Source organism: Lissotriton vulgaris, chromosome 4_1 (genome assembly GCF_964263255.1).
Source record: "Lissotriton vulgaris chromosome 4_1, aLisVul1.2, whole genome shotgun sequence".
Lineage (NCBI taxonomy): Eukaryota > Metazoa > Chordata > Amphibia > Caudata > Salamandridae > Lissotriton > Lissotriton vulgaris.
Genome location: NC_141691.1, coordinates 602,183,202 through 602,202,216, shown reverse-complemented (window position 1 = coordinate 602,202,216; position 19,015 = coordinate 602,183,202). Strand labels below are relative to the sequence as shown.

Here is a 19,015-nt window from a genome sequence, read left to right as displayed (position 1 = left end):
ACATTTTAGATATTTTGTATGTTTTGAACATTTTAAATATTTATGATTACATGAATATTTATGGCGTATTTTGCACTCGTACTACTAAGTACAGGCTGTACATCATAGAGTTAATCACACAAGCTCATAGTGTAACTTCTATGTCTATTGCGCTTTCCACGTACGTTGATTGCACTGTCACTTTAACCCCTTCACTGCGGCGGCTATTCCGCCGAAGTGCTAAGGGGGTGGGTCGCGTGGCGGTCCCGTGCTCGTGACGGAACCGCTCCGTCACGGCACGCGGGTGAGCTGTGCTTGTGACGGAGCGGTTCCGTCACGGCCCCGCCCGCGCTAGAGAACGTTAGCGCAGGCACGGAATTCGCGCTGCGCAGGTGCGGCGCGGGGGCCGTGACGGAACCGTTCCGTCACCAGCACAGCCCACCCGAGGCTCGTGACGGAACAGTTCCGTCACGAGCATGGGAGGGGTTAAAAACTAAAAAATGCTTCTGAAACACGTCATGTGATCCAGGCCTCGGAGGAGGCTGAAACGCGTTATGGCGGTGGTGCGGGCGTTCTCTCAATAAACCTGTTATCTGCATTATATCTGGGTCTGCCTTCTCGTCTCTTTATGCTGTTGACCTGAAGTGTTACCGCTCTATTATCGAGTTGCTTCCTCGATATTGGCAGACCCCTCATTCATTCTGGGCAGACGGCAAGAAGCATTTTCTCCGTTGGCCATCAGAGGAGTTTTGGCAATTTCTCCATGAAGGAGCAGCTGGCGAGCCCCCGGACAGCGGAAAGCCCAGCCTTCAGCGGTGTGACACGCAGTGAGTGTCGGAGGACGCCAGCAGCGCGTGGTTGAGCATATGGAGGTAAGGGCCTGCCTTCGGACCGGTGAGGAAGTGTGCAGCAGGGACGGGTGTAGGCACTGACCTTCCAACACCCTCCCAGGGCAAGGAGAGAGTACCATTGCAGCACCATGTCCGCCGACGCGATTCGAAGCAGAGAAGCGGCGGGTGATGATGCGTTTAATGATTCACCGAGTGGGGTGAATGTAATTCCAGCGCTCATCAGCACAGCGCAACCAGCTACTAACAATATCAAAGAGCTATTTAAAAGACAGGACAAGTGTAACAAGTCTGAACAGGATAAATGGTGGGAAAGTAAATCCTTGACCAGGTACCTGGATGCTGAGAGTGATAGGGCAGCCTTACAATTAAAGATTGATGAAATGAATCAGGAGATTGGGAAGCTGGACAATATAGCAGCATGCCAGAAATATAGGGAAGAAATGATTCATCGTTTGCAAAGGGATGAAGAAGTGATGAAAAGACGTAAGGCCTACAAGTTTCAGAAAGACAAGGTGGATTACGAGCAAGGACGCGTATTCACCTTTGCAAAGAAATATGATGCTGTGAAACTGGCTAAACCTGTAGGGGTTAAACAAAAAAGTGGTTCTGTTAGGTAAAACAAAATTTCTTTTGACACTGCTATTAAATGCAATCTAAGAAGGAAGCTCACATATACACATTGTTTTCAGAAGTAAACTTTTAACAAAAAAGTCATAAGATCTACTGACTTGTTGTACTTTATCTTTTTATCAGAATTACGTCATTTATTTATTTATTTATTTTTTGCATTTGTATGGCGCTCAGCTACCCAACAAGGGTTTCCCGGCGCCTATGACATACAGATGGTTAAAGGAAAATGCTGAGTAAGTAGTTTAGCACAATTGTTTCTGAAACAGCCAGGTTTTTACGTGTTTCCGGAATTTGATGTAGCTGTCCTCTTTCCGGATATGAAGGGGGAGTGAGTTCCATAAAATTGGTCCTCTGACAGAAAAGGATTTCCCTCCAGTTCTTTGTAGTTTGAATCTGGGGACGGCGAAGTTCGAGGCCGTTTGAGAGCGAAGGCTTCTTGTTGGCAGGTAGGGAAAGGCTAAGGATTGTAGGTAGGAGGGAGCCGTTTTGTTTTTAATCTTAAACATGTAGCTCAGTGTTTTAAAGCTGATCCGATGTTCAACCCTGAGCCAGTGTAATTCGTTCAGGTGTTTTGATACGCTTTCAGACTTTTTAATCTTACACAAGAGTCTTGCAGCAGAGTTTTGAATCAGTTGGAGTCGCTTGATCACTGCTAAGTTGGAACCAAGGTAGAGAACATTTCCGTAGTCAATACGCGAAGTTACTAATGCGTTGACTACGGTTTTTTGCGTGTCAAGGGGCAGCATCCAAATGATTTTTTTCAACCATTTTATTATGGTGAAACAGAGTCCCGCAACTTTATTTGCCTGCTGTTTCATAGAAAGGGTATTGTCTAAAATAACCCCTAGGTTTCTTACCTGAGTAGCTGGCGGGGGAATGTTACCCAGCTCAGGCGGCCAGTGGGAGGGGTTCCCCAGTTCCTTGTTTCTTCCCAGTAGAAGAACCTCCGTTTTGTCCCCATTTAGTTTCAACTGGTTGGTGGTCATCCAGTTGAAAATCTCTTGGAGTCCGTATTTCAGTAGGGAGGGGGCTAACGGGTTTGATTCGGATAGGGAAAAAATAATTTGGGAGTTGTTGGCGTAGGTCATTAAAGTCAGGCCTACGCTATCGGCCAGGTCTGCCAGTGGTCTGAGGTACAGATTAAAAAACAGTGGACTCAGAATGGAACCTTGTGGAACTCCATGTGGCACGGGGAAGATGTCTGAGCTTGCGATATTGGATTTGATCTGGAAGGTTCTTTCGGAAAGAAAGGACTTGATCCATTGTAAGGCGTCGTTGCGAATGCCATTTTTCTCTAGGGTATCCAGAAGAGTTTTGTGTGATATGGTGTCAAACGCCGCACTCAGATCTAAAAGAAAGAGTGCGACCGTTTGACCTTTGTCCAGGAGTTGTCGAATTTTTTCTGTCACACCCAGTAGGGCAGTTTCCGTGGAGTAACCTGCTCTGAAGCCTGACTGTGAGGGGTGAAGGAGATTGTTGTCTTCAGAGAAAGAGGTGAGGGCGGAGTGTATGTGCCTTTCCATGAGTTTGGAAAAGGCAGGGAGCAGAGAGATGGGTCGGTAATTGGAGAGAACTGTGGGGTCGGATGACGGTTTCTTCAGTAGTGGGGTCACCACTGCATGCTTCCAGCTAGATGGGACGGTGGAGGTTTGAAGGGAAGCATTAAGCATGTCTGTTATGACAGTCAGGGGGGTAGGTTCGAGCTGTTTTAGAACACTCACAGGGAGAGGGTCGCAAGGGGAACCTGATGTGATGGATTTTAGGGAGGTTTGTAGGGAGTCCCTAGTTACCAGGGGCCAGTTTTCCAAGGTGTTTATTTTGTCTAGGGCCATGGGAATGTCCTGGCGTAAGCAATTGCTAAGGGGCCTGGACGCGATATTTGTGATTATATTCTCAATTTTGTCATTGAAAAATGTCGCAAGGTCCTGACATTGTTTTTTAGTTAGGGGGTGGGCAGTAGCAGTTGTTTGGGCCCCAGCTAGGTCTTTTACTGTGTTAAATAGAGTCCTAGCTTTGTTTGAGGCATTGTTGATGGAGTTTGCCACATATAGGGCACGTGCTTTGGTGCAAGAGGAGTGATAGGCATTTCTCGCCTTATTGTATGAGATCTTTTTTTCCGGGTCGCAATCTTTGCGCCATTTTCTTTCAAGTGCTTTACAATTGGATTTTTCTTCTTTGAGAAGTTTGTTAAACCATGGGGCTGGGGGGTGGTGGAAATTTTTGTTTGCCTTTTGTAAGGGGAGGCATTGATTGACTGCGGATGCCAGCCACTGGTTTGTGGCTACAGCGAAATTTTCCACGTTTTGGTCCTGGTGGGGTGTACTAGTAGTTAGCGCTTGGTTCAGTTTATTGATGTCTAGTAGTTTCCAGTTTCTCATGGGGTTTAAGAGCCGGGTAGTATTACTGGGGGAGGGAGTACAGACTAGGCGAAAGCTGATAAGGTAATGATCTGACCAGCATATAGGGCGCGGGTTAGAGTCCATTTTAATTCTGGGAGATTTGAAATTATGGGGTCTAGTAAATGTCCTGCCTTGTGCGTGGGACCGGAGTTGAGGAGTGATAGATTTAAGGCATTTAGGTCATCTATTAGACTGCAACACGCCAAGTTAGAGGGGTCCTCAAGATGCAAATTTAGGTCCCCTAGGAGTGTAAAGTTTTTGTAGTCTAATAGGAATGGCGAGATATAGTTTGCTAGGCTGGCTGTCCAGGTAGTAGCGTTCCCAGGAGGTCTGTATATTAGGAGGCCGGAAAGCGTGAAGTCATTCAATGATGTCTTACAGTACATGGGTAGACTGTCAGCATAAGTGGCAAGGTGCAGTTCAGTGACAATTGTGTTTAGTGCTCAAAAAGTGAAAGATATATACAGTGTAAACAATTTCATATATTCAGATATATACAAGGGTTTCAGTGGCCAGCTACTGATTTATAGCCAAGGATTCCTATTCTTCCTGTTGGAATCCTGGTCGTGCTGGACCTCAAGACAAGCGTCGACGTTTCGACCCTATGGTGCCCCAATCGGTGGTCACAGCGGGTCTTTTTCAAGACAGAAGTAGGGGGTGTGGGTTGACAGTCTGCAAATAAATTAAATAGATGCTGTGTATCAGAGAGGCTGTAGGGGCACTTAGAGTTGCACCTATAATAGAGGGAGGCATTTGTACTCACTCTTGTATCTAGGCCGGAGTCCCTCAGCCTGAACTTGTGTGGCACAATGGCTCGTGTACCTGTAGGAGAGGGTGGAATGTGTCAGTACTTGGCGTGTGAAGCTGCCAAATGAGCACACTTAGAACTGGTTTGTTAGCGCCCTAGCATGCACTTGTGATTGCTAGTGCGTATGTGGTAATGTTAAGTGTGACTGACTGGGGGGATCGGTAACTATGCTTCTGTGCCAGCCACGCAGTGAGTCATGCGGCGTACGCCGTGCGCAGGGCTGAAGGGAGCCCTAGTTGCAAAAGACAACATCCGTAGCGACTGTGCAGGGGCGGTGTCGATTCTACCTGGTTAGCGATGAAATTAATTAGTTCCCGATTTCGAGGGCCGTGTGGCGCCCGTGGAAAATGGGGTGGAAGGCTGTGGATTGTTGCGGTGCTTGGAACAAAGAATTAGGCCGTTAACGTGGTGCCCGATTAATTAAAGGCTACCCGGTTGGTGAAGACATTAGTTAAAGAAGCCCGTTTCATATGGTGGCGCCCGTGGTGATTGGAAGGAATAGTTAAGGTTAACGATGTGCCCGATTATGTTAAAGCTCCCGTGATTATGACCAGGGCTCAGGCGGTATCGGGTGTAAGGGTTTCCGGGTGCCCGACACTGGCAGGGAGGAATGTGGTAGTCCCAGGACCTTGCGCTTACCCGAAATCTTGGGGGAAATCGGTCAAGGACGGTGGTGCAGTGTCTCATCCGTCAGCTGCAGAGGAATCAATGTAGCCGTCTGAGCCTTGCTGTCCAGATATATGACTTAGGCGAAAGGACGCTGCCGCAAGCCCGCGTGCACGCTGGGCGTGTCGGTTGCTAGGCAACGGTGTGGCGTCAGTTACTCTACCACGCTGCGTGCGTGGGGTGACGTGGTGGTGTGTAGTTGGAGAGCTCCTTGTGGGTAGCTACGTTTAATGGATAACTCGACCTGTCTGTTTAGGAGGGGTGTGGAAACATCCTGTAGCATCAAGGGGCACGTAGGTAGTTTCTAATATATCGAGTGAGGTGTTGCTATTTTATGCCAGTGGAAATTTAATTAATGGCATATACAGGATGTTATTCTTCATGATTGACAAGAAGTGTCGAGTGAGATGTTACTCTTCTGTACAAGTGGAAATTTAATTTTCAGGTCGTGAAAGCAACATAGAGCTGTTCTTCAAATTCAAGGGGCATGAACAGTTTGACCAGTAGCCGTGCACTGGAAAATACATGATGACAAAGCACGTGCACGAAAGAATACATGACAATTTGGCGAATAGCTGTGCAGAGGGGCAAATACATAATGACAAAGCACATGCATTCATATTGCTCCAATCGTGTGTCTGAATGGAAGGAATATTCATATGCAAATAGTTCTGATGTTGTATAATACATATTTGACAACATTCTTATATAACATTCAACGTAATGTTAGTCGGATTTAGATATTTGCAGGCTAAGGCAAGTGCGATAGGTTATTTGGCGATCGTAACTTGAAAATTACATTTTCAGATGGTTACACACAGCGTAAAAAAGCGAAAGTATTTTTAAGAAGCACATATTATTTGACAAGTGAAGAAGGTCTGACAAATTGCGAGGTATATACAGTAAATCTATACATATCGTTACGGTGTTGTGTAACACATACTCGAAGCATACCATAATCAAGCGAGCAATGGTGTAGCAGGGAGGTGGGGTCATAGCTACTACTGTATGCTATACACAGTCATGGGGGTAGCTTAGAAGGGAACTTTGATTGTATGCGGGCTTGCTTCCAATTACAGCAGGCCCATCTGTTAGGCTATTTCTTCATGTTCATTCAGTCCAGAGGCCACGGAGTTTAGATTATGTATCCATTTACATTCTTTCCGGTTAAGGGCATTTGCCATGGACCCCCCTCTTGGATTTGCATTGATCTTTTCCAAAACTCTCCATCTTACGTTTGTGGTGTTGCAGTTTGTCAAAGATGGTAGCGTGTAAGTTTTGTTGCGGTACAAAAGGGTAGGGCCCTCCATGCAAAGTAGACAGATTTTACAAGCGCCACTTTTGAAGTGTCCCGAAATCGGTGGCAGTCCCAGTTGGTCACGTAAGTGAGGTGGGTTCCGGGGTTCGAGGTAGGCTTTGACAACACTGTCTTCCACATTGCGTCCCCTCTTAAAGGCAAAAAGGGGGTTTTCCTCTGTGTTCAGCTCTGGTGCAACCAGGCTCCAATATTTCATGACAGTCTTTTTTATGGCATTGCTTTTTGAGTGGAAGGTGGAGACGTTCACTATGTTGTCTGTGGCAGGTTTTTTCTCCTTGGATGTCAAGAGTAGCTCTCTGGGGCAATACCAAGCCCTTTTCTTGGCTCGTTTCAAAAGCCCCTGTGGGTAGCCATGCTCCCGTAGGCGTTTGGTCAATACCTCCGTCTCTCTGAAGAAAGCGTCTTCTTCTTCTTCTTCTTCTTCTTCTTCTTCTTCTTCTTCTCAGATACTGCCCATAGGGCAGATTACGTAGATTGTGAGGGTGATGTGATTGATATCTTAACAGAGTATTCCTCTCTGTTGGCCTTCTGTAGAGGTCACAGTAAATCAGGCCATTGTCCACTTGGAATGTTAGATCCAGAAATGATATGGTTTGGCGGTTGTAGGTTATTGTAAATTGGATGTCGCTGCTTCTTTCATTCAGCCATTTGAAGAAGCTTTGCAGAAGGGACTCAGAACCTGACCAGATCATAATGACATCATCTATACATCTCTTCCAGACAGCTATGGACTTGATAAAGGGGTTTTCAAGTGTGTACAGATGTTCTTCCTCATAGCTGTCCATGTAGATGTTTGCCAGGCTTGGCGCATATGTAGCGCCCATGGCTACTCATTTACACTGAAAATAGAATTGTTGTTTGAAAACGAAACAGTTCTTTTTCATCGCGATTTCAAGGAGATTGATCAAGAAGTCGGTAGGGATCCAGTGAGGTGCAGGGCGTCTGTTTAGTGTTGTACGCAGGACTTCTATGGCCTTGTTTCAAACCCGTAGGGGCCCAGGGCACATCACATCCCAGTACAAACGGTGACATGCCAGCGTCAACTTCTGCCTCTGATCTGAGCTCTATATGGTAAATACAGAGGTTCAGGATTGGCCTGAGGAGGTCCAGTAACACAAGGTAAAATATTATTTAGTTAATTGAGCAAATCAGTTCTGGGAGCAAACTCTTTAGGGCAACAGATAAATATTTAATCAAAGTAAGCAAATTGGGAGTTACAGGTGCTCACATAAGTGACAATGGTGTGTACTGTGACTGAGTGAAAGTGACAATGCAAGACATATCACACTCAACAAACATCGAAATCCAGGACAGTATGTACAAGAGGGAGGATTTTCAACAGGGGGTTGATGGCGTTTCGATCTTTTGTAACTTTAGATCATCATCAGGACTGTGTGAGCATTCTGAAACCGAATTAAAAACATTTATTTAGGACTGAGCCCTAATGAACAGTAATTAAGTACTGTGCCAATGTGCTCCCGGTGAGAGTTCCCACACCTGAGTTGGTAGGAACTGGGCATCACATGCAGATTGTGGGATGCTATTGTGTCTATTTTGCTAAAACAGCCTATTTCACTAGTGATGGGCCATGGTGTTTGGGTACCGAGTTTCCACCTGGTGAAGTCAGGAATTATTTAGCTAGCGCATGCATATATCGTGACTAGGGATTGGCCAGCGCAGGGGAACGTCAGGACGTTATTAGCTGTAATTTACTAAATCTGTAGTGGGAAAATTAATCTTGCTTCGGTGTTAAGCCTGTTGGTAGGAGAATTAAGCAGGGTAGGCTTTGCAGATCTGTGGTAAAACAAAGGGATGGTGTCACTACACAGAATTGCCTGGCACACGTGGTCAATAGGGGCAAGCAAGGCGTGGCAAGGAAGTTACTGAGGTTACTGAGGTTACTTACTGGACAGTTTGGGATTATTAGGATTAATAGGAGCCTGAATCTTGCCTCAAGAATTGTTGAAATAGGAGGGAAATTTTCAAATCTGTAGTAGAACATAAATTGGGCATGGTTGCACTCGGTTCCGCAAGGCATGAAGTAATTAAAGTTAAAGTTAAGGTTCAGTGAAGAAAGTACTCACTGATGTAGTACGAGAAAGAGACTAAATAGTACTCTAAAATTGGAGGGGACACTCAGAAGTATTCTGGTGGGTCCGGAACTGCAGTTGAAGACATAACAAGGATATAATTACATACATTTGCCTAGCACACGTGGTCAGCATGGATAATGTAAGGCGTGGCAAGGAATAACTGAGGCTACTTACTAGACGGTTCAGGGTTAGAATTAATAAGAGCCTGAATCTTGCTTCAAGTATTGTACGAATAAGAGGGAAGTTTTCAGAATTGGTATCTTGGATCTGTAGTAGCACATAAGAAAAGGCATGATTGCACTTTGTTCTGCAAGGCATAGAGTTATTAGGGTTAATTATTCAATAGAAACCTTACTCACTGATGCAATACCATAAGGAGACACAGTAGTGCTCTAAAGATGGTTGAGACAGCCAAGCGGTTTCTGGTTGGTCCGGATCTGCGGTAGAGGACAGGAACAAGGGTATAATTACACTGCAGTGGGCATATTAATTAAGGAGTAGTGGGTAGCGGTATCTTACTTATCAGCTTAATTGAATTAATGTCTATTCAGTTAGTCCCAGGGGGTGGGTCAGGGAGGCAGCATCCTGATAGTGTGGCCTGAGGGAAGAGAATAAGTCAAACCATTGTATTTGGCAGAGCCCGTAGGCAGGGTCACACATACAGATGAAGCACAGTTTAAAAGATCTTTAGTGTCTAAAAAGTGTCTAAAAAGTGTTGCACAGTAAGGTATACTTAAACTAAGTGTGGCCGTCGCTTGACGTTCATATAATTACCCTCTTGGAACTTAGGGAAAAAAGCCAGGTTCTGAAAATAAATAACAAATAACGAGGCGCGTGTCAGTGCGCTCAATACAGTGAACAGAGAAGTTCAGCTGGTTGGAAATATATGTAACCGTACAGTCAGGGGTGCAACGGGGCCAGTACTAACATCAATCCATGGTGCTAATGGTTCACCCCGGAAGTAAATAGTTACGAGTACTCCCGCCGTGCATCATGCCTTCAGAAGAAGCAGCGAGAGTAGCCGCGAGGTCGAGTGAACCATTATCACCAGGGATTGATGTAAGTACTGGCCCTCCCTGACCCACCCCCTGGGACTAACTGAATAGACATTAATTCAATTAAGCTGATAAATTAGATACCGCTACCCACTACTCCTTAATTAATATGCCCACTGCAGTGTAATTATACCCTTGTTCCTGTCCTCTACCGCAGATCCGGACTAACCAGAAACCGCTTGGCTGTCCCACCCATTTTTAGAGCACTACTGTGTCTCCTTATCGTATTGCATCAGTGAGTACGGTTTCTATTGAATAATTAACCCTAACAACTCTATGCCTTGCGGAACAAAGTGCAATCATGCCTTTTCTTATGTGCTACTACAGATCCAAGATACCAATTCTGAAAACTTCCCTCTTATTCGTACAATACTTGAAGCAAGATTCAGGCTCTTATTAATTCTAACCCTGAACCGTCTAGTAAGTAGCCTCAGTTATTCCTTGCCACGCCTTACATTATCCCTGCTGACCACGTGTGCTAGGCAAATGTATGTAATTATATCCTTGTTCTGTCTTCTACTGCAGTTCCGGACCCACCTAATACTTCTGAGTGTCCTCTCCAATTTTAGAGTACTATTTAGTCTCTTTCTCATACTACATCAGTGAGTACTTTCTTCACTGAACCTTAACTTTAACTTTAATTACTTCATGCCTTGCGGAACCGAGTGCAACCATGCCCAATTTATGTTCTACTACAGATTTGAAAATTTCCCTCCTATTCCAACAATACTTGAAGCAAGAATTAGGCTCCTATTAATCCTAATAATCCCGAACTGTCCAGTAAGTAACCTCAGTAACTTCCTTGCACGCCTTGCTTGCCCCTATTGACCACGTGTGCCAGGCAATTCTGTGTAGTGACACCATCCCTTTGTTTTACCACAGATCTGCAAAGCCTACCCTGCTTAATTCTCTTACCAACAGGCTTAACATCGAAGCAAGATTAATTTCCCCACTACCGATTTAGTAAGTTACAGTTAGTAACGTACTGACGCTCCCCTGCGCTGGCCAATCCCTAGTTACAATATATGCATGCGCTAGCTAAATAATTCCTGACTTCACCAGGTGGAAACTCGGTACCCAAACACCATGGCCCATCACTAGTGAAATAGGCTGTTTTTAGCAAAATAGACACTATAGCATCCCACAATCTCCATGTGATGTCCAGTTCCTACCAACTCGGGTGTGGGAACTCTCACCGGGAACACATTGGCACAGTACTTAATTACTATCCATTAGGGCTCAGTCCTAAATAAATGTTTTTAATTTGGTTTCAGAATTCTCACACAGTCCTGATGATGATCTAAAGTTACAAAAGATCGAAACGCCGTCGACCCCCTGTTGAAAATCCTCCCTCTTGTACATACTGTCCTGGATTTCGATGTTTGTTGTATGTGATATATCTTGCATTGTCACTTTCACTCAGTCACATTACGCACCATTGTCACTTATGTGAGCACCTGTAACTCCCAATTTGCTTACTTTGATTAAATATTTATCTGTTGCCCTAAAAAGTTTGCTCCCAGAACTGATTTGCTCAATTAACTAAATAATATTTAACCTTGTGTTACTGGACCTCCTTAGGCCAACCCTGAACCTCTGTATTTACCATATGATACTTAACCCCTGGTTCGTTTTACGGGGTACCCTTGTTTTCCCAAAATTACCTTAGCGCAGTGGCTTCACTCCAAGGGTTCTCACTCTTCAAGTGATTATTACAAATAGATTACATACGGGCTATTGCTCACCAACTGATCTGAATACACTTAGTTAATCACTAATACATTGCAGAATGTCTATACCTTTGATTCCTACTTACTCAGAAGAATATATTACGAGTAAACTCACAGGACCTTCACTTTTCCAAGGTCCACTAATAAGCAATAGGGCTCCCACGGACGTGGCGAGCAATAAATTGGCAGAACTTGAAAGACTTAAAAAGAAGCACATACACACTGAGTTACATGCTCGCATGCTAACCGATTATTTAAGAGCTGAAGTCATTCCCATAGGCCTCCAGGTTCGTAACGTCCCGGCCATCTTTATTCTAGATCCTAAATTCAAAAACAGCTTTTCCCATATTGGGACTACCTGCTCGAGGCATTGGATGGTGCTTGGCATCGACACTGCCCTCGAACATAGCCGAAAGGAGTTGGAGGAGATAGAGGCACTAGAACAAGCTATCCTTGCACTAGATAGCATTGCAGACGCTAAAGCAGCCCTAGAAAAAGTAGAGCGCACAATAGTAGACTTTCAGAATTTTGAACCCCATAAAAAATCTACAAAGGTCACTAAAGATATAAGAAATTATAATAAGGAGAAGACGTATCCCTACTTACGTGAAGACTTCTTCACAGTAGGCCCACAAGAGCAACAACGATTCCCTACCGGCACGTGGGGCCGCTTCAGGGATCGAGTGCCCGTTACTTTCTCTGACTCGTCTGTGGAGTCGGATAATTCGGACACAACAGACGGCCCGAATACATCGGCACAAACTAACACTCCTTTTTTAGGCAGAGGCCAACTGAGGAACAAAGACCTTATGGCGCGCGCAGGTCACCCGACTCTTATTTGACCAAATATACACTCCTGGGCCCATAATGTTTTTTTTATCACTGTATTGCATGAATCAGGTAACCTACACACCACCATCAGTAATTCGAGTTTCCTTTCTATTTGTTTCCGTGTACCTGATTTACCAATCCTCGAGAACAGGTACCTAAGATCACAATGGATCAGGAGCTAGCTGTAAGATTTTAAGCAGGAAAACACAAATACCATGTACATTTATGTTTTGTCTATACTTTTGTAATAACCACAAACACAAGAAGTTTTCAAAGCTTTATCTAGTCATCAAATTCATCGTATGCCATGAGAATGAAATTTACACAGATTAAAACATCTATAACCAAGATTAGAAAAATAGTGTAACTATGAATCAAAGTAAGGATCATCTAGAACTCGGGAAATATAAAGGAAAATGGGAAAAAGGGAACACGCTAATTGTGTCTAACAGACTTTTACCATGTTACTAAAGGGTGGGTAAGAACAAGGGAACATTCTACTAAATGCTAATTTGAATATCCTAAGCGATTTAGAAGAAACAATACTTTTCAAGATGCACTTATTTTCTATAGGGAGGGTAACAGTAGAACATACTAGTTATGCAAACAGTTCAGTGTTTGAGTAAAGGTAGGGAGAAGATAAGGAACATGCTAGAATAATGCTTTACGTGAGAGTCAGATGTCAGAGAAAAATCACATAGGCAAGTTTGCTTTATTCAGAAGAATAGGAGAGAAAAGATTTAGATAGACTAACACCCACATATATTATATTTACCTAGGACAGAATGAAGACTAACCCTGGCCACGGGTCAGTTGGGAAAGGCGGGAAAGGACCCTCAAGGATTTGGAATGCCAGTAGGCGAGCAGGTACAGCTCATGGACAGTCAGGACAGGATAACCCCAGGAGTTGGATCAGGACTGGGCTCATCAAAGGGTACGACCAACACCTGCAGCTTCGGATGCAACGCCTGCGCTACGCCCTCGCCGCAAGGAATCTGCCAATAACCCTGATTGGGTTCTCGAATCTCCCAGCAAAGTGCTTCGCCAGCACTTTAAGGTTTCTCCACCCCAGACTGAGTTTGTGGAAATTACGGACAGAGTGCTCCGCAGCTCTCTGTATTAATCACCTATAGAGTTCGTAGGGTCAGTGACAGGTCAGCTATTCGGACAAGTCAGACAAATTCTCTAGCTAAACCTAGGCTAGTTATACAGTTTTCGGGTCAGTGTACCACCCACCAATGTTGCAAGTGAAAGGATCCCCAACTTTGGATTGGACAAGAGAGGCGGTTAGGTCATGACACCACCTATAATTTGAACTTTCTCATACTAAATATTCAGTTTTCGAACCCACCCCTTACATTCCAGTTCCCATGGCATAGAAATTCATAAAACAATAGCACACACATTACAATTCTACAATGTAGCAAACGCAGGTATAAGTTTTGAGTCTTCTCGCTGGGGCATGGTTCAGGTTCCCATGAACATCTCAGCTTCGGCAGCCAGCTGGCTGGTCTCCACTGCTGCAAGACTCTTTTCCCTCATCACGTGATTGGTACCGCACGGGCTTCAAAGATGGAAGGGCGCACCTCTCCCAGGCCCGCAAAGATCGATACATGAAAAGTAAGCGAAAACAATTTAGAAACACAGAAAAAATGAATACACTGTATACCATGATTGGCTATACTACACCCCTTATTTTATAATATCTATAGCATTAGGAGTTAAGCAGAACGAAATAGCTGTGCTGAAGCAGCGGTGCAAGCGAAGAGCATGTTAGAACAAGCGGCCATATTTAGCTGTACTGCGCATGAGCGAAAGGTTCCCTCCAGAACTGCGAGTGCGTCACATCACATGGGTATGACCGACGCATGCGCAGACTAGAATCCCGCATAGCAGCGACCATTTTAGGTGCAAGCGTAGTTAGGATTAGTAAACAAATAGGCAAGCGTCACTGGGACACCCCCGTGTAGTGTAAAAGTGCAATATTAATATAACAAAACGTATTTGTTATGACGTTAATGTTTATTCGAGGTTCATGAGTACAAGCAAGTCGCATAACGTGCGAATCCTTGCTCCATCAATCCCCTCTTTGATGATATTTACTATCATCACTATTAATGGAACCAGATGCCAACTTTCTCTTTCACATTTCACCCATTTCAATTACTACAAACTTTTTGTTGAGCCTTTTTTCTGCATCCTTATTAGGATGGTAATTCTTCATTTTCTTATAGATCTGATTATTCAGCTCTTCCAATTCAAGCTCATCAACATTCCGTTTCACTCCTCTCTTATTCACAGCATACTTCTTTTTGCATTTTTGACATTTACAGCAAATTATTATTATTAACACAATCAAACTTATTCCTGCTATTGGCATCAGTATTTTACTCACAAGACTTTTACCTATGTTAGAAAACCAACTAGCTACAGAGGAGAGACCATCAGTCAGTCTCTTCCAGGCACTGTCAACCTCCAGTGGTTTGAGTTCCTTTTCCAAATTAGTTATGTTTCTTACATATTTCCTAATTTCAACACTCTTATCAGGAATGTAAGTGCAACAATGTTGCGCTTTCAACATTCTACAGACTCCGCCCTCTTTTGCCAATAAGGTATCAAGAGTAAGTCTATTTTGTAAAACCATTGATCTGATCGCAACCATTTCAGTATTGACCAGCAGGAAACCAGCAGCAGTGTCAGTAGATAACCGATCCACCACTGTAGACAATTTGCAAATTCGGTGTGTATTCAGAACCACTCCCACTCCAGGTATCAATGCACTAAATATATCACCTATTATTTCTCCTACACTTTCTCTTCTACTACGTACTAAACCATTAGTATTCTCATTGCTTCCAGCGGCGTCATTCACATGGTATATTTTCGGGAAGACAATGCCAAAATAGCAGCTTCCATACCAGTGATCCGGCAATTTGAAATAAGCCTTGTTTCCACATATATAATAAATTCCGGGAAACACAGGTTCTGACCCATTTTTGAAACCCCAACCTCCAATTACCTTATAATTGTGTTCGCATTCACTGGAACCAATGAATATATTATTATAACTGGTCTTTTCTCTATGAAGACAAAGTTTCCCTTTTCTTTCGAAATCCAGTAACAGTGCAGCGTTCTCTTCACCATTTGAGGTGCTTTCCATGTTTTCTGCCCATTTAGGAGTTTTTTGTCTTTTATCATTTGCCTTTCTTTGGAAACTTTCCCTACTTTTCTCTGCCATGTTCAAAAACATTTTCTCTTGTTCATGTAATGAACAGGTCAAGTTATCTCTGTGTGCTTCACCTAAGTCTATTTCACCTATAGTCAGAAAGTATTCTCCCATATAACGAGTCACATCGCTCTTGGTATGTACAATGTTCAGATTTCCCCGAATAGGAAGTTCAGAAAAAATTACGTCAGTGTTAGAATAGTAGTACTGTAAAGTTCCTCTATAAAATAAGCTTGCTAAAATACTACAGGAAATTCCATAGGTTAGGGGTAAATGGTGATAGGTCACACCTTCAGCTACAGAAGTGGGTAGCTTCATACAGACATAGCAATCTTCAATTCCATGGCTTTCACATAGTGTACTAAAAGGTTTGCAAATACATTTAAATGTGTTCTGTTTTTGATTCTGTGATAATGTAGTCCTCCCTCATCTGATGCATCTACGTTCATTTTTGTCTGTCTAAGACTAGATGTTTTCTCGCGTCTTTCTATACTTCGTGGTGTCTCTTCTGTCGGCAGATTTTCTGAGTCTTTTGTCACTAGTTTAGTAGGATACAGGTTAGAGTCCTTGCTTATTATGAAAGGTATTGAGATTGTTAGTCCTATCCATAATATCAGTACTATTGCTACACTACACAAACATATTTTACAGCATGTTTTACAGCAATTCTGTCTAGGTCTTCCATTCACATTTGAATCAGGTTGGGTCTTCTTCTTCGGAACCCTGATCAGCAATCAGTTCTTCATCACTCTCGTCACTTATCTCGAGGTCTTCAAATTCCTCTAGCACTAGGTAAGTCCATTCGGGACTCCGATATTTTTTGTTTTGTCTTTTTATTCTGTCACTTCTTCTTTTAGGCTTGGCTCCAGCCTTTTCTTTTTCACTGGAGGCCCTTTTCCTGTCTTCTAGCTTTTCCTCTACAGTCTTCAATCTTAGTTTCAGTCTTTTTATGAATCTTGGTTCACTTTTCTTCTTTTTAAGTCTTTTAACTGGCACTGTAATCTGGCTTTCCTCACGTGCTCTTTTATTTTCGTTCAGTTGTGGCACATTTATTTCAACGTTTCCTTCTGACTAGTCCCAGGTCTTACTTCAGTTTCTTCCGCCTGGTTTCTAAGCTGGCCTGGTTCAGGTGTATGCTGATTTTGACTTTCGTTCGTTTCAAATTCTGTTTCCTGAACACATTCGTCTATTTCTATCTGATCCTGTTCATGCACTTCGAACCCTTGATTTTCTTCCGCATGAACTTCAGCCCTAATTTCTAACTGTCCCTTTTCAGTCTCTGGAGTTCTTGGAGGTGTGTCGATAACCTGCCCTGTCCCTATCTGACCTTCCTTATCAGATTTGACATGGATTTCGATTATCTGATTATCTCCTCCTAGTCCTGTCTCATCCTCACTATCCCACTCTCTATCTAAGTAGGTGTATCTTCTGGTTCTTATTGGATCAAGAATCAGATTGTCTGCTGGGATCCACTTGTCTTGACTGGTGCTCGGTTGTTCGTCATCAGCTATTTCAGGACCAACATCTGGAGACCCCTCAGCTGCACAACCTTTAGCCTCAGTCACTTCTTCTTCTGTCACCCTCTTGGTATGACTGGCATGGATCCACTTTGGCACACCTGCACACTTCACCCCAGTTGTGATAACCAGAATCACCTGTCTCGGTTTCCCCCACTTCGGTGCAAGGCAACTTGACCGGGTGTGTTTCTTTAGAACAACCCAATCACCTGGGTTCAGATTATGGACAGGAGTTGTTGACCTGGCGACGGCGTCTTCTCCAATCTGGTGAGAGATAGAACGCACTTGGTTACCCAGCTGCTTGCAGTATTCTAGTACCAAATCATCAGAAATACTTAGCAGTTTATGTAATGGTACCCATGCCTGCCGCATCACTCTTCCCATTAGTATCTCATGGGGACTCAGGCCTGTTTTTCGGTCTGGAATGCTTCTCAGTCCCATCAGGACAAGGGGTAAAGCGTCTACCCAATTCAATCCAGTAGAGTTACACATTTTTCCCAGTCTTGACTTTATAGTGCCATTCAGTTGTTCAACCACTCCAGAAGCCTCTGGATGATATGCACAGTGCAGTTTTTGAGTAATTTTTAATGCTTCACAGAGCTGAGTTATTACGTCATTGGCAAAATGCCCACCTCTGTCCGATTCAATTGTGACTGGAAAACCGAACCTAGGTATCAGTTCCCTTAGTAACAATTTGGCTGCAGTAATAGCATAATTTTTCTTAGCTGGGCAAGCTTCCACCCATTTGGAGAATAGGCAGACTATGACAAGGACGTACTTCATTCCTTTACAACGGGGCAACTGTATAAAGTCAACTTGTAGTCTGATAAAAGGACCCTCTGCCTTTCCAATTGTACTTGGTAAAACTACTGTTTTCTTCCCAGGATTAAACTGCTGACAAGTTAAGCACCTCTGGCAAAGCGCCTCTGCAATGTTCCTGAACTTCGAATTGTACCATGCCTGTTTGAAAACACAGACCATCGCATCTCTCCCTATGTGTGTGTCTCCATGTATCAGTCTAGCCATAGGAGCAATCATGCTGTCTGGTAACACAGGCATACCATCACTACAGACAATGACACCATCTCTATTCCTTGGTTGACAACCAGATTTCTCCCATCTTTCCTTTTCTTCTGGTTCTGCTGCCTGTTGCAATTCTTTCAGTTCCTCCCAAGTTGATACATCCTCAAACACCATAAGTTGTCAGCTGTTTCCGACTCCCCCAAATTGATATTCAATGACATTTTATGTCGTGCACAATATTGGGCTATTTGGTCAGCATATCTGTTACCAGCTGTCACATTGTCATTGCCAGATTTGTGAGCAGCACACTTGACCACTGCCAATTCTTTTGGTAACTGGATTGCCTCCAGTAGGTTCTGTACCACTTTTCCATTTCTGATAGGGGTACCCGAGGAAGTCATGAATTCTCTTTGCAGCCACAATTGGCCGAAGTCATGCACAACCCTGTAACCATACTGGCTATCAGTGTATATGGTTACTCTTTTATTTTTCCCATTTTTACAGGCTCTTGCCAATGCAACCAATTTGGCTACTTGTGCAGATTTTACCCCAATTAAGTAGGAGGCTTCTATTGTTTTTTCTAGAGTGACCACAGCATAGGCAGCACTTAGACCTCCATCCTCATGTCTTAAACATGAGCCATCTACAAACAATTCAACGTCTTCTATTGGCAAAGCTGTTTCCTTGATATCTGGGCGTGGTTTTGTACTAAATTCTGTCAGATCAATACAATTATGCTCGAACTCTTCTTTGACTTCTGCAACCAGGGTATCTGGTAATAGAGTTGCTGGATTCAGTATATTACATCTAGTGATGGTTACATTTGCTGCACCCACCAGGATTCTTTCATACTTAGTCAGCCGACTAGGTGTGAGGTACTGAGTCTTGG

The 19,015-nt window shown here is 43.7% G+C and overlaps 1 protein-coding gene and 1 long non-coding RNA gene across 2 annotated transcripts in view; one reads left to right on the top strand and one right to left on the bottom strand.

The window, feature by feature from the left end:
- Positions 1-5,440, bottom strand: part of LOC147722312 (uncharacterized) — a 176,096-nt gene extending 170,656 nt beyond the window's left edge. Inside the window, exon 1 of the long non-coding RNA XR_015309869.1 lies at positions 5,307-5,440. This is a non-coding gene — a long non-coding RNA (uncharacterized LOC147722312). The remainder of the gene's footprint in view (positions 1-5,306) is intronic.
- MATCAP2 (microtubule associated tyrosine carboxypeptidase 2) overlaps positions 1-19,015 on the top strand; it is a 358,052-nt gene that overhangs the window by 117,517 nt on the left and 221,520 nt on the right. The gene's annotated exons all lie outside the window — the stretch shown is intronic.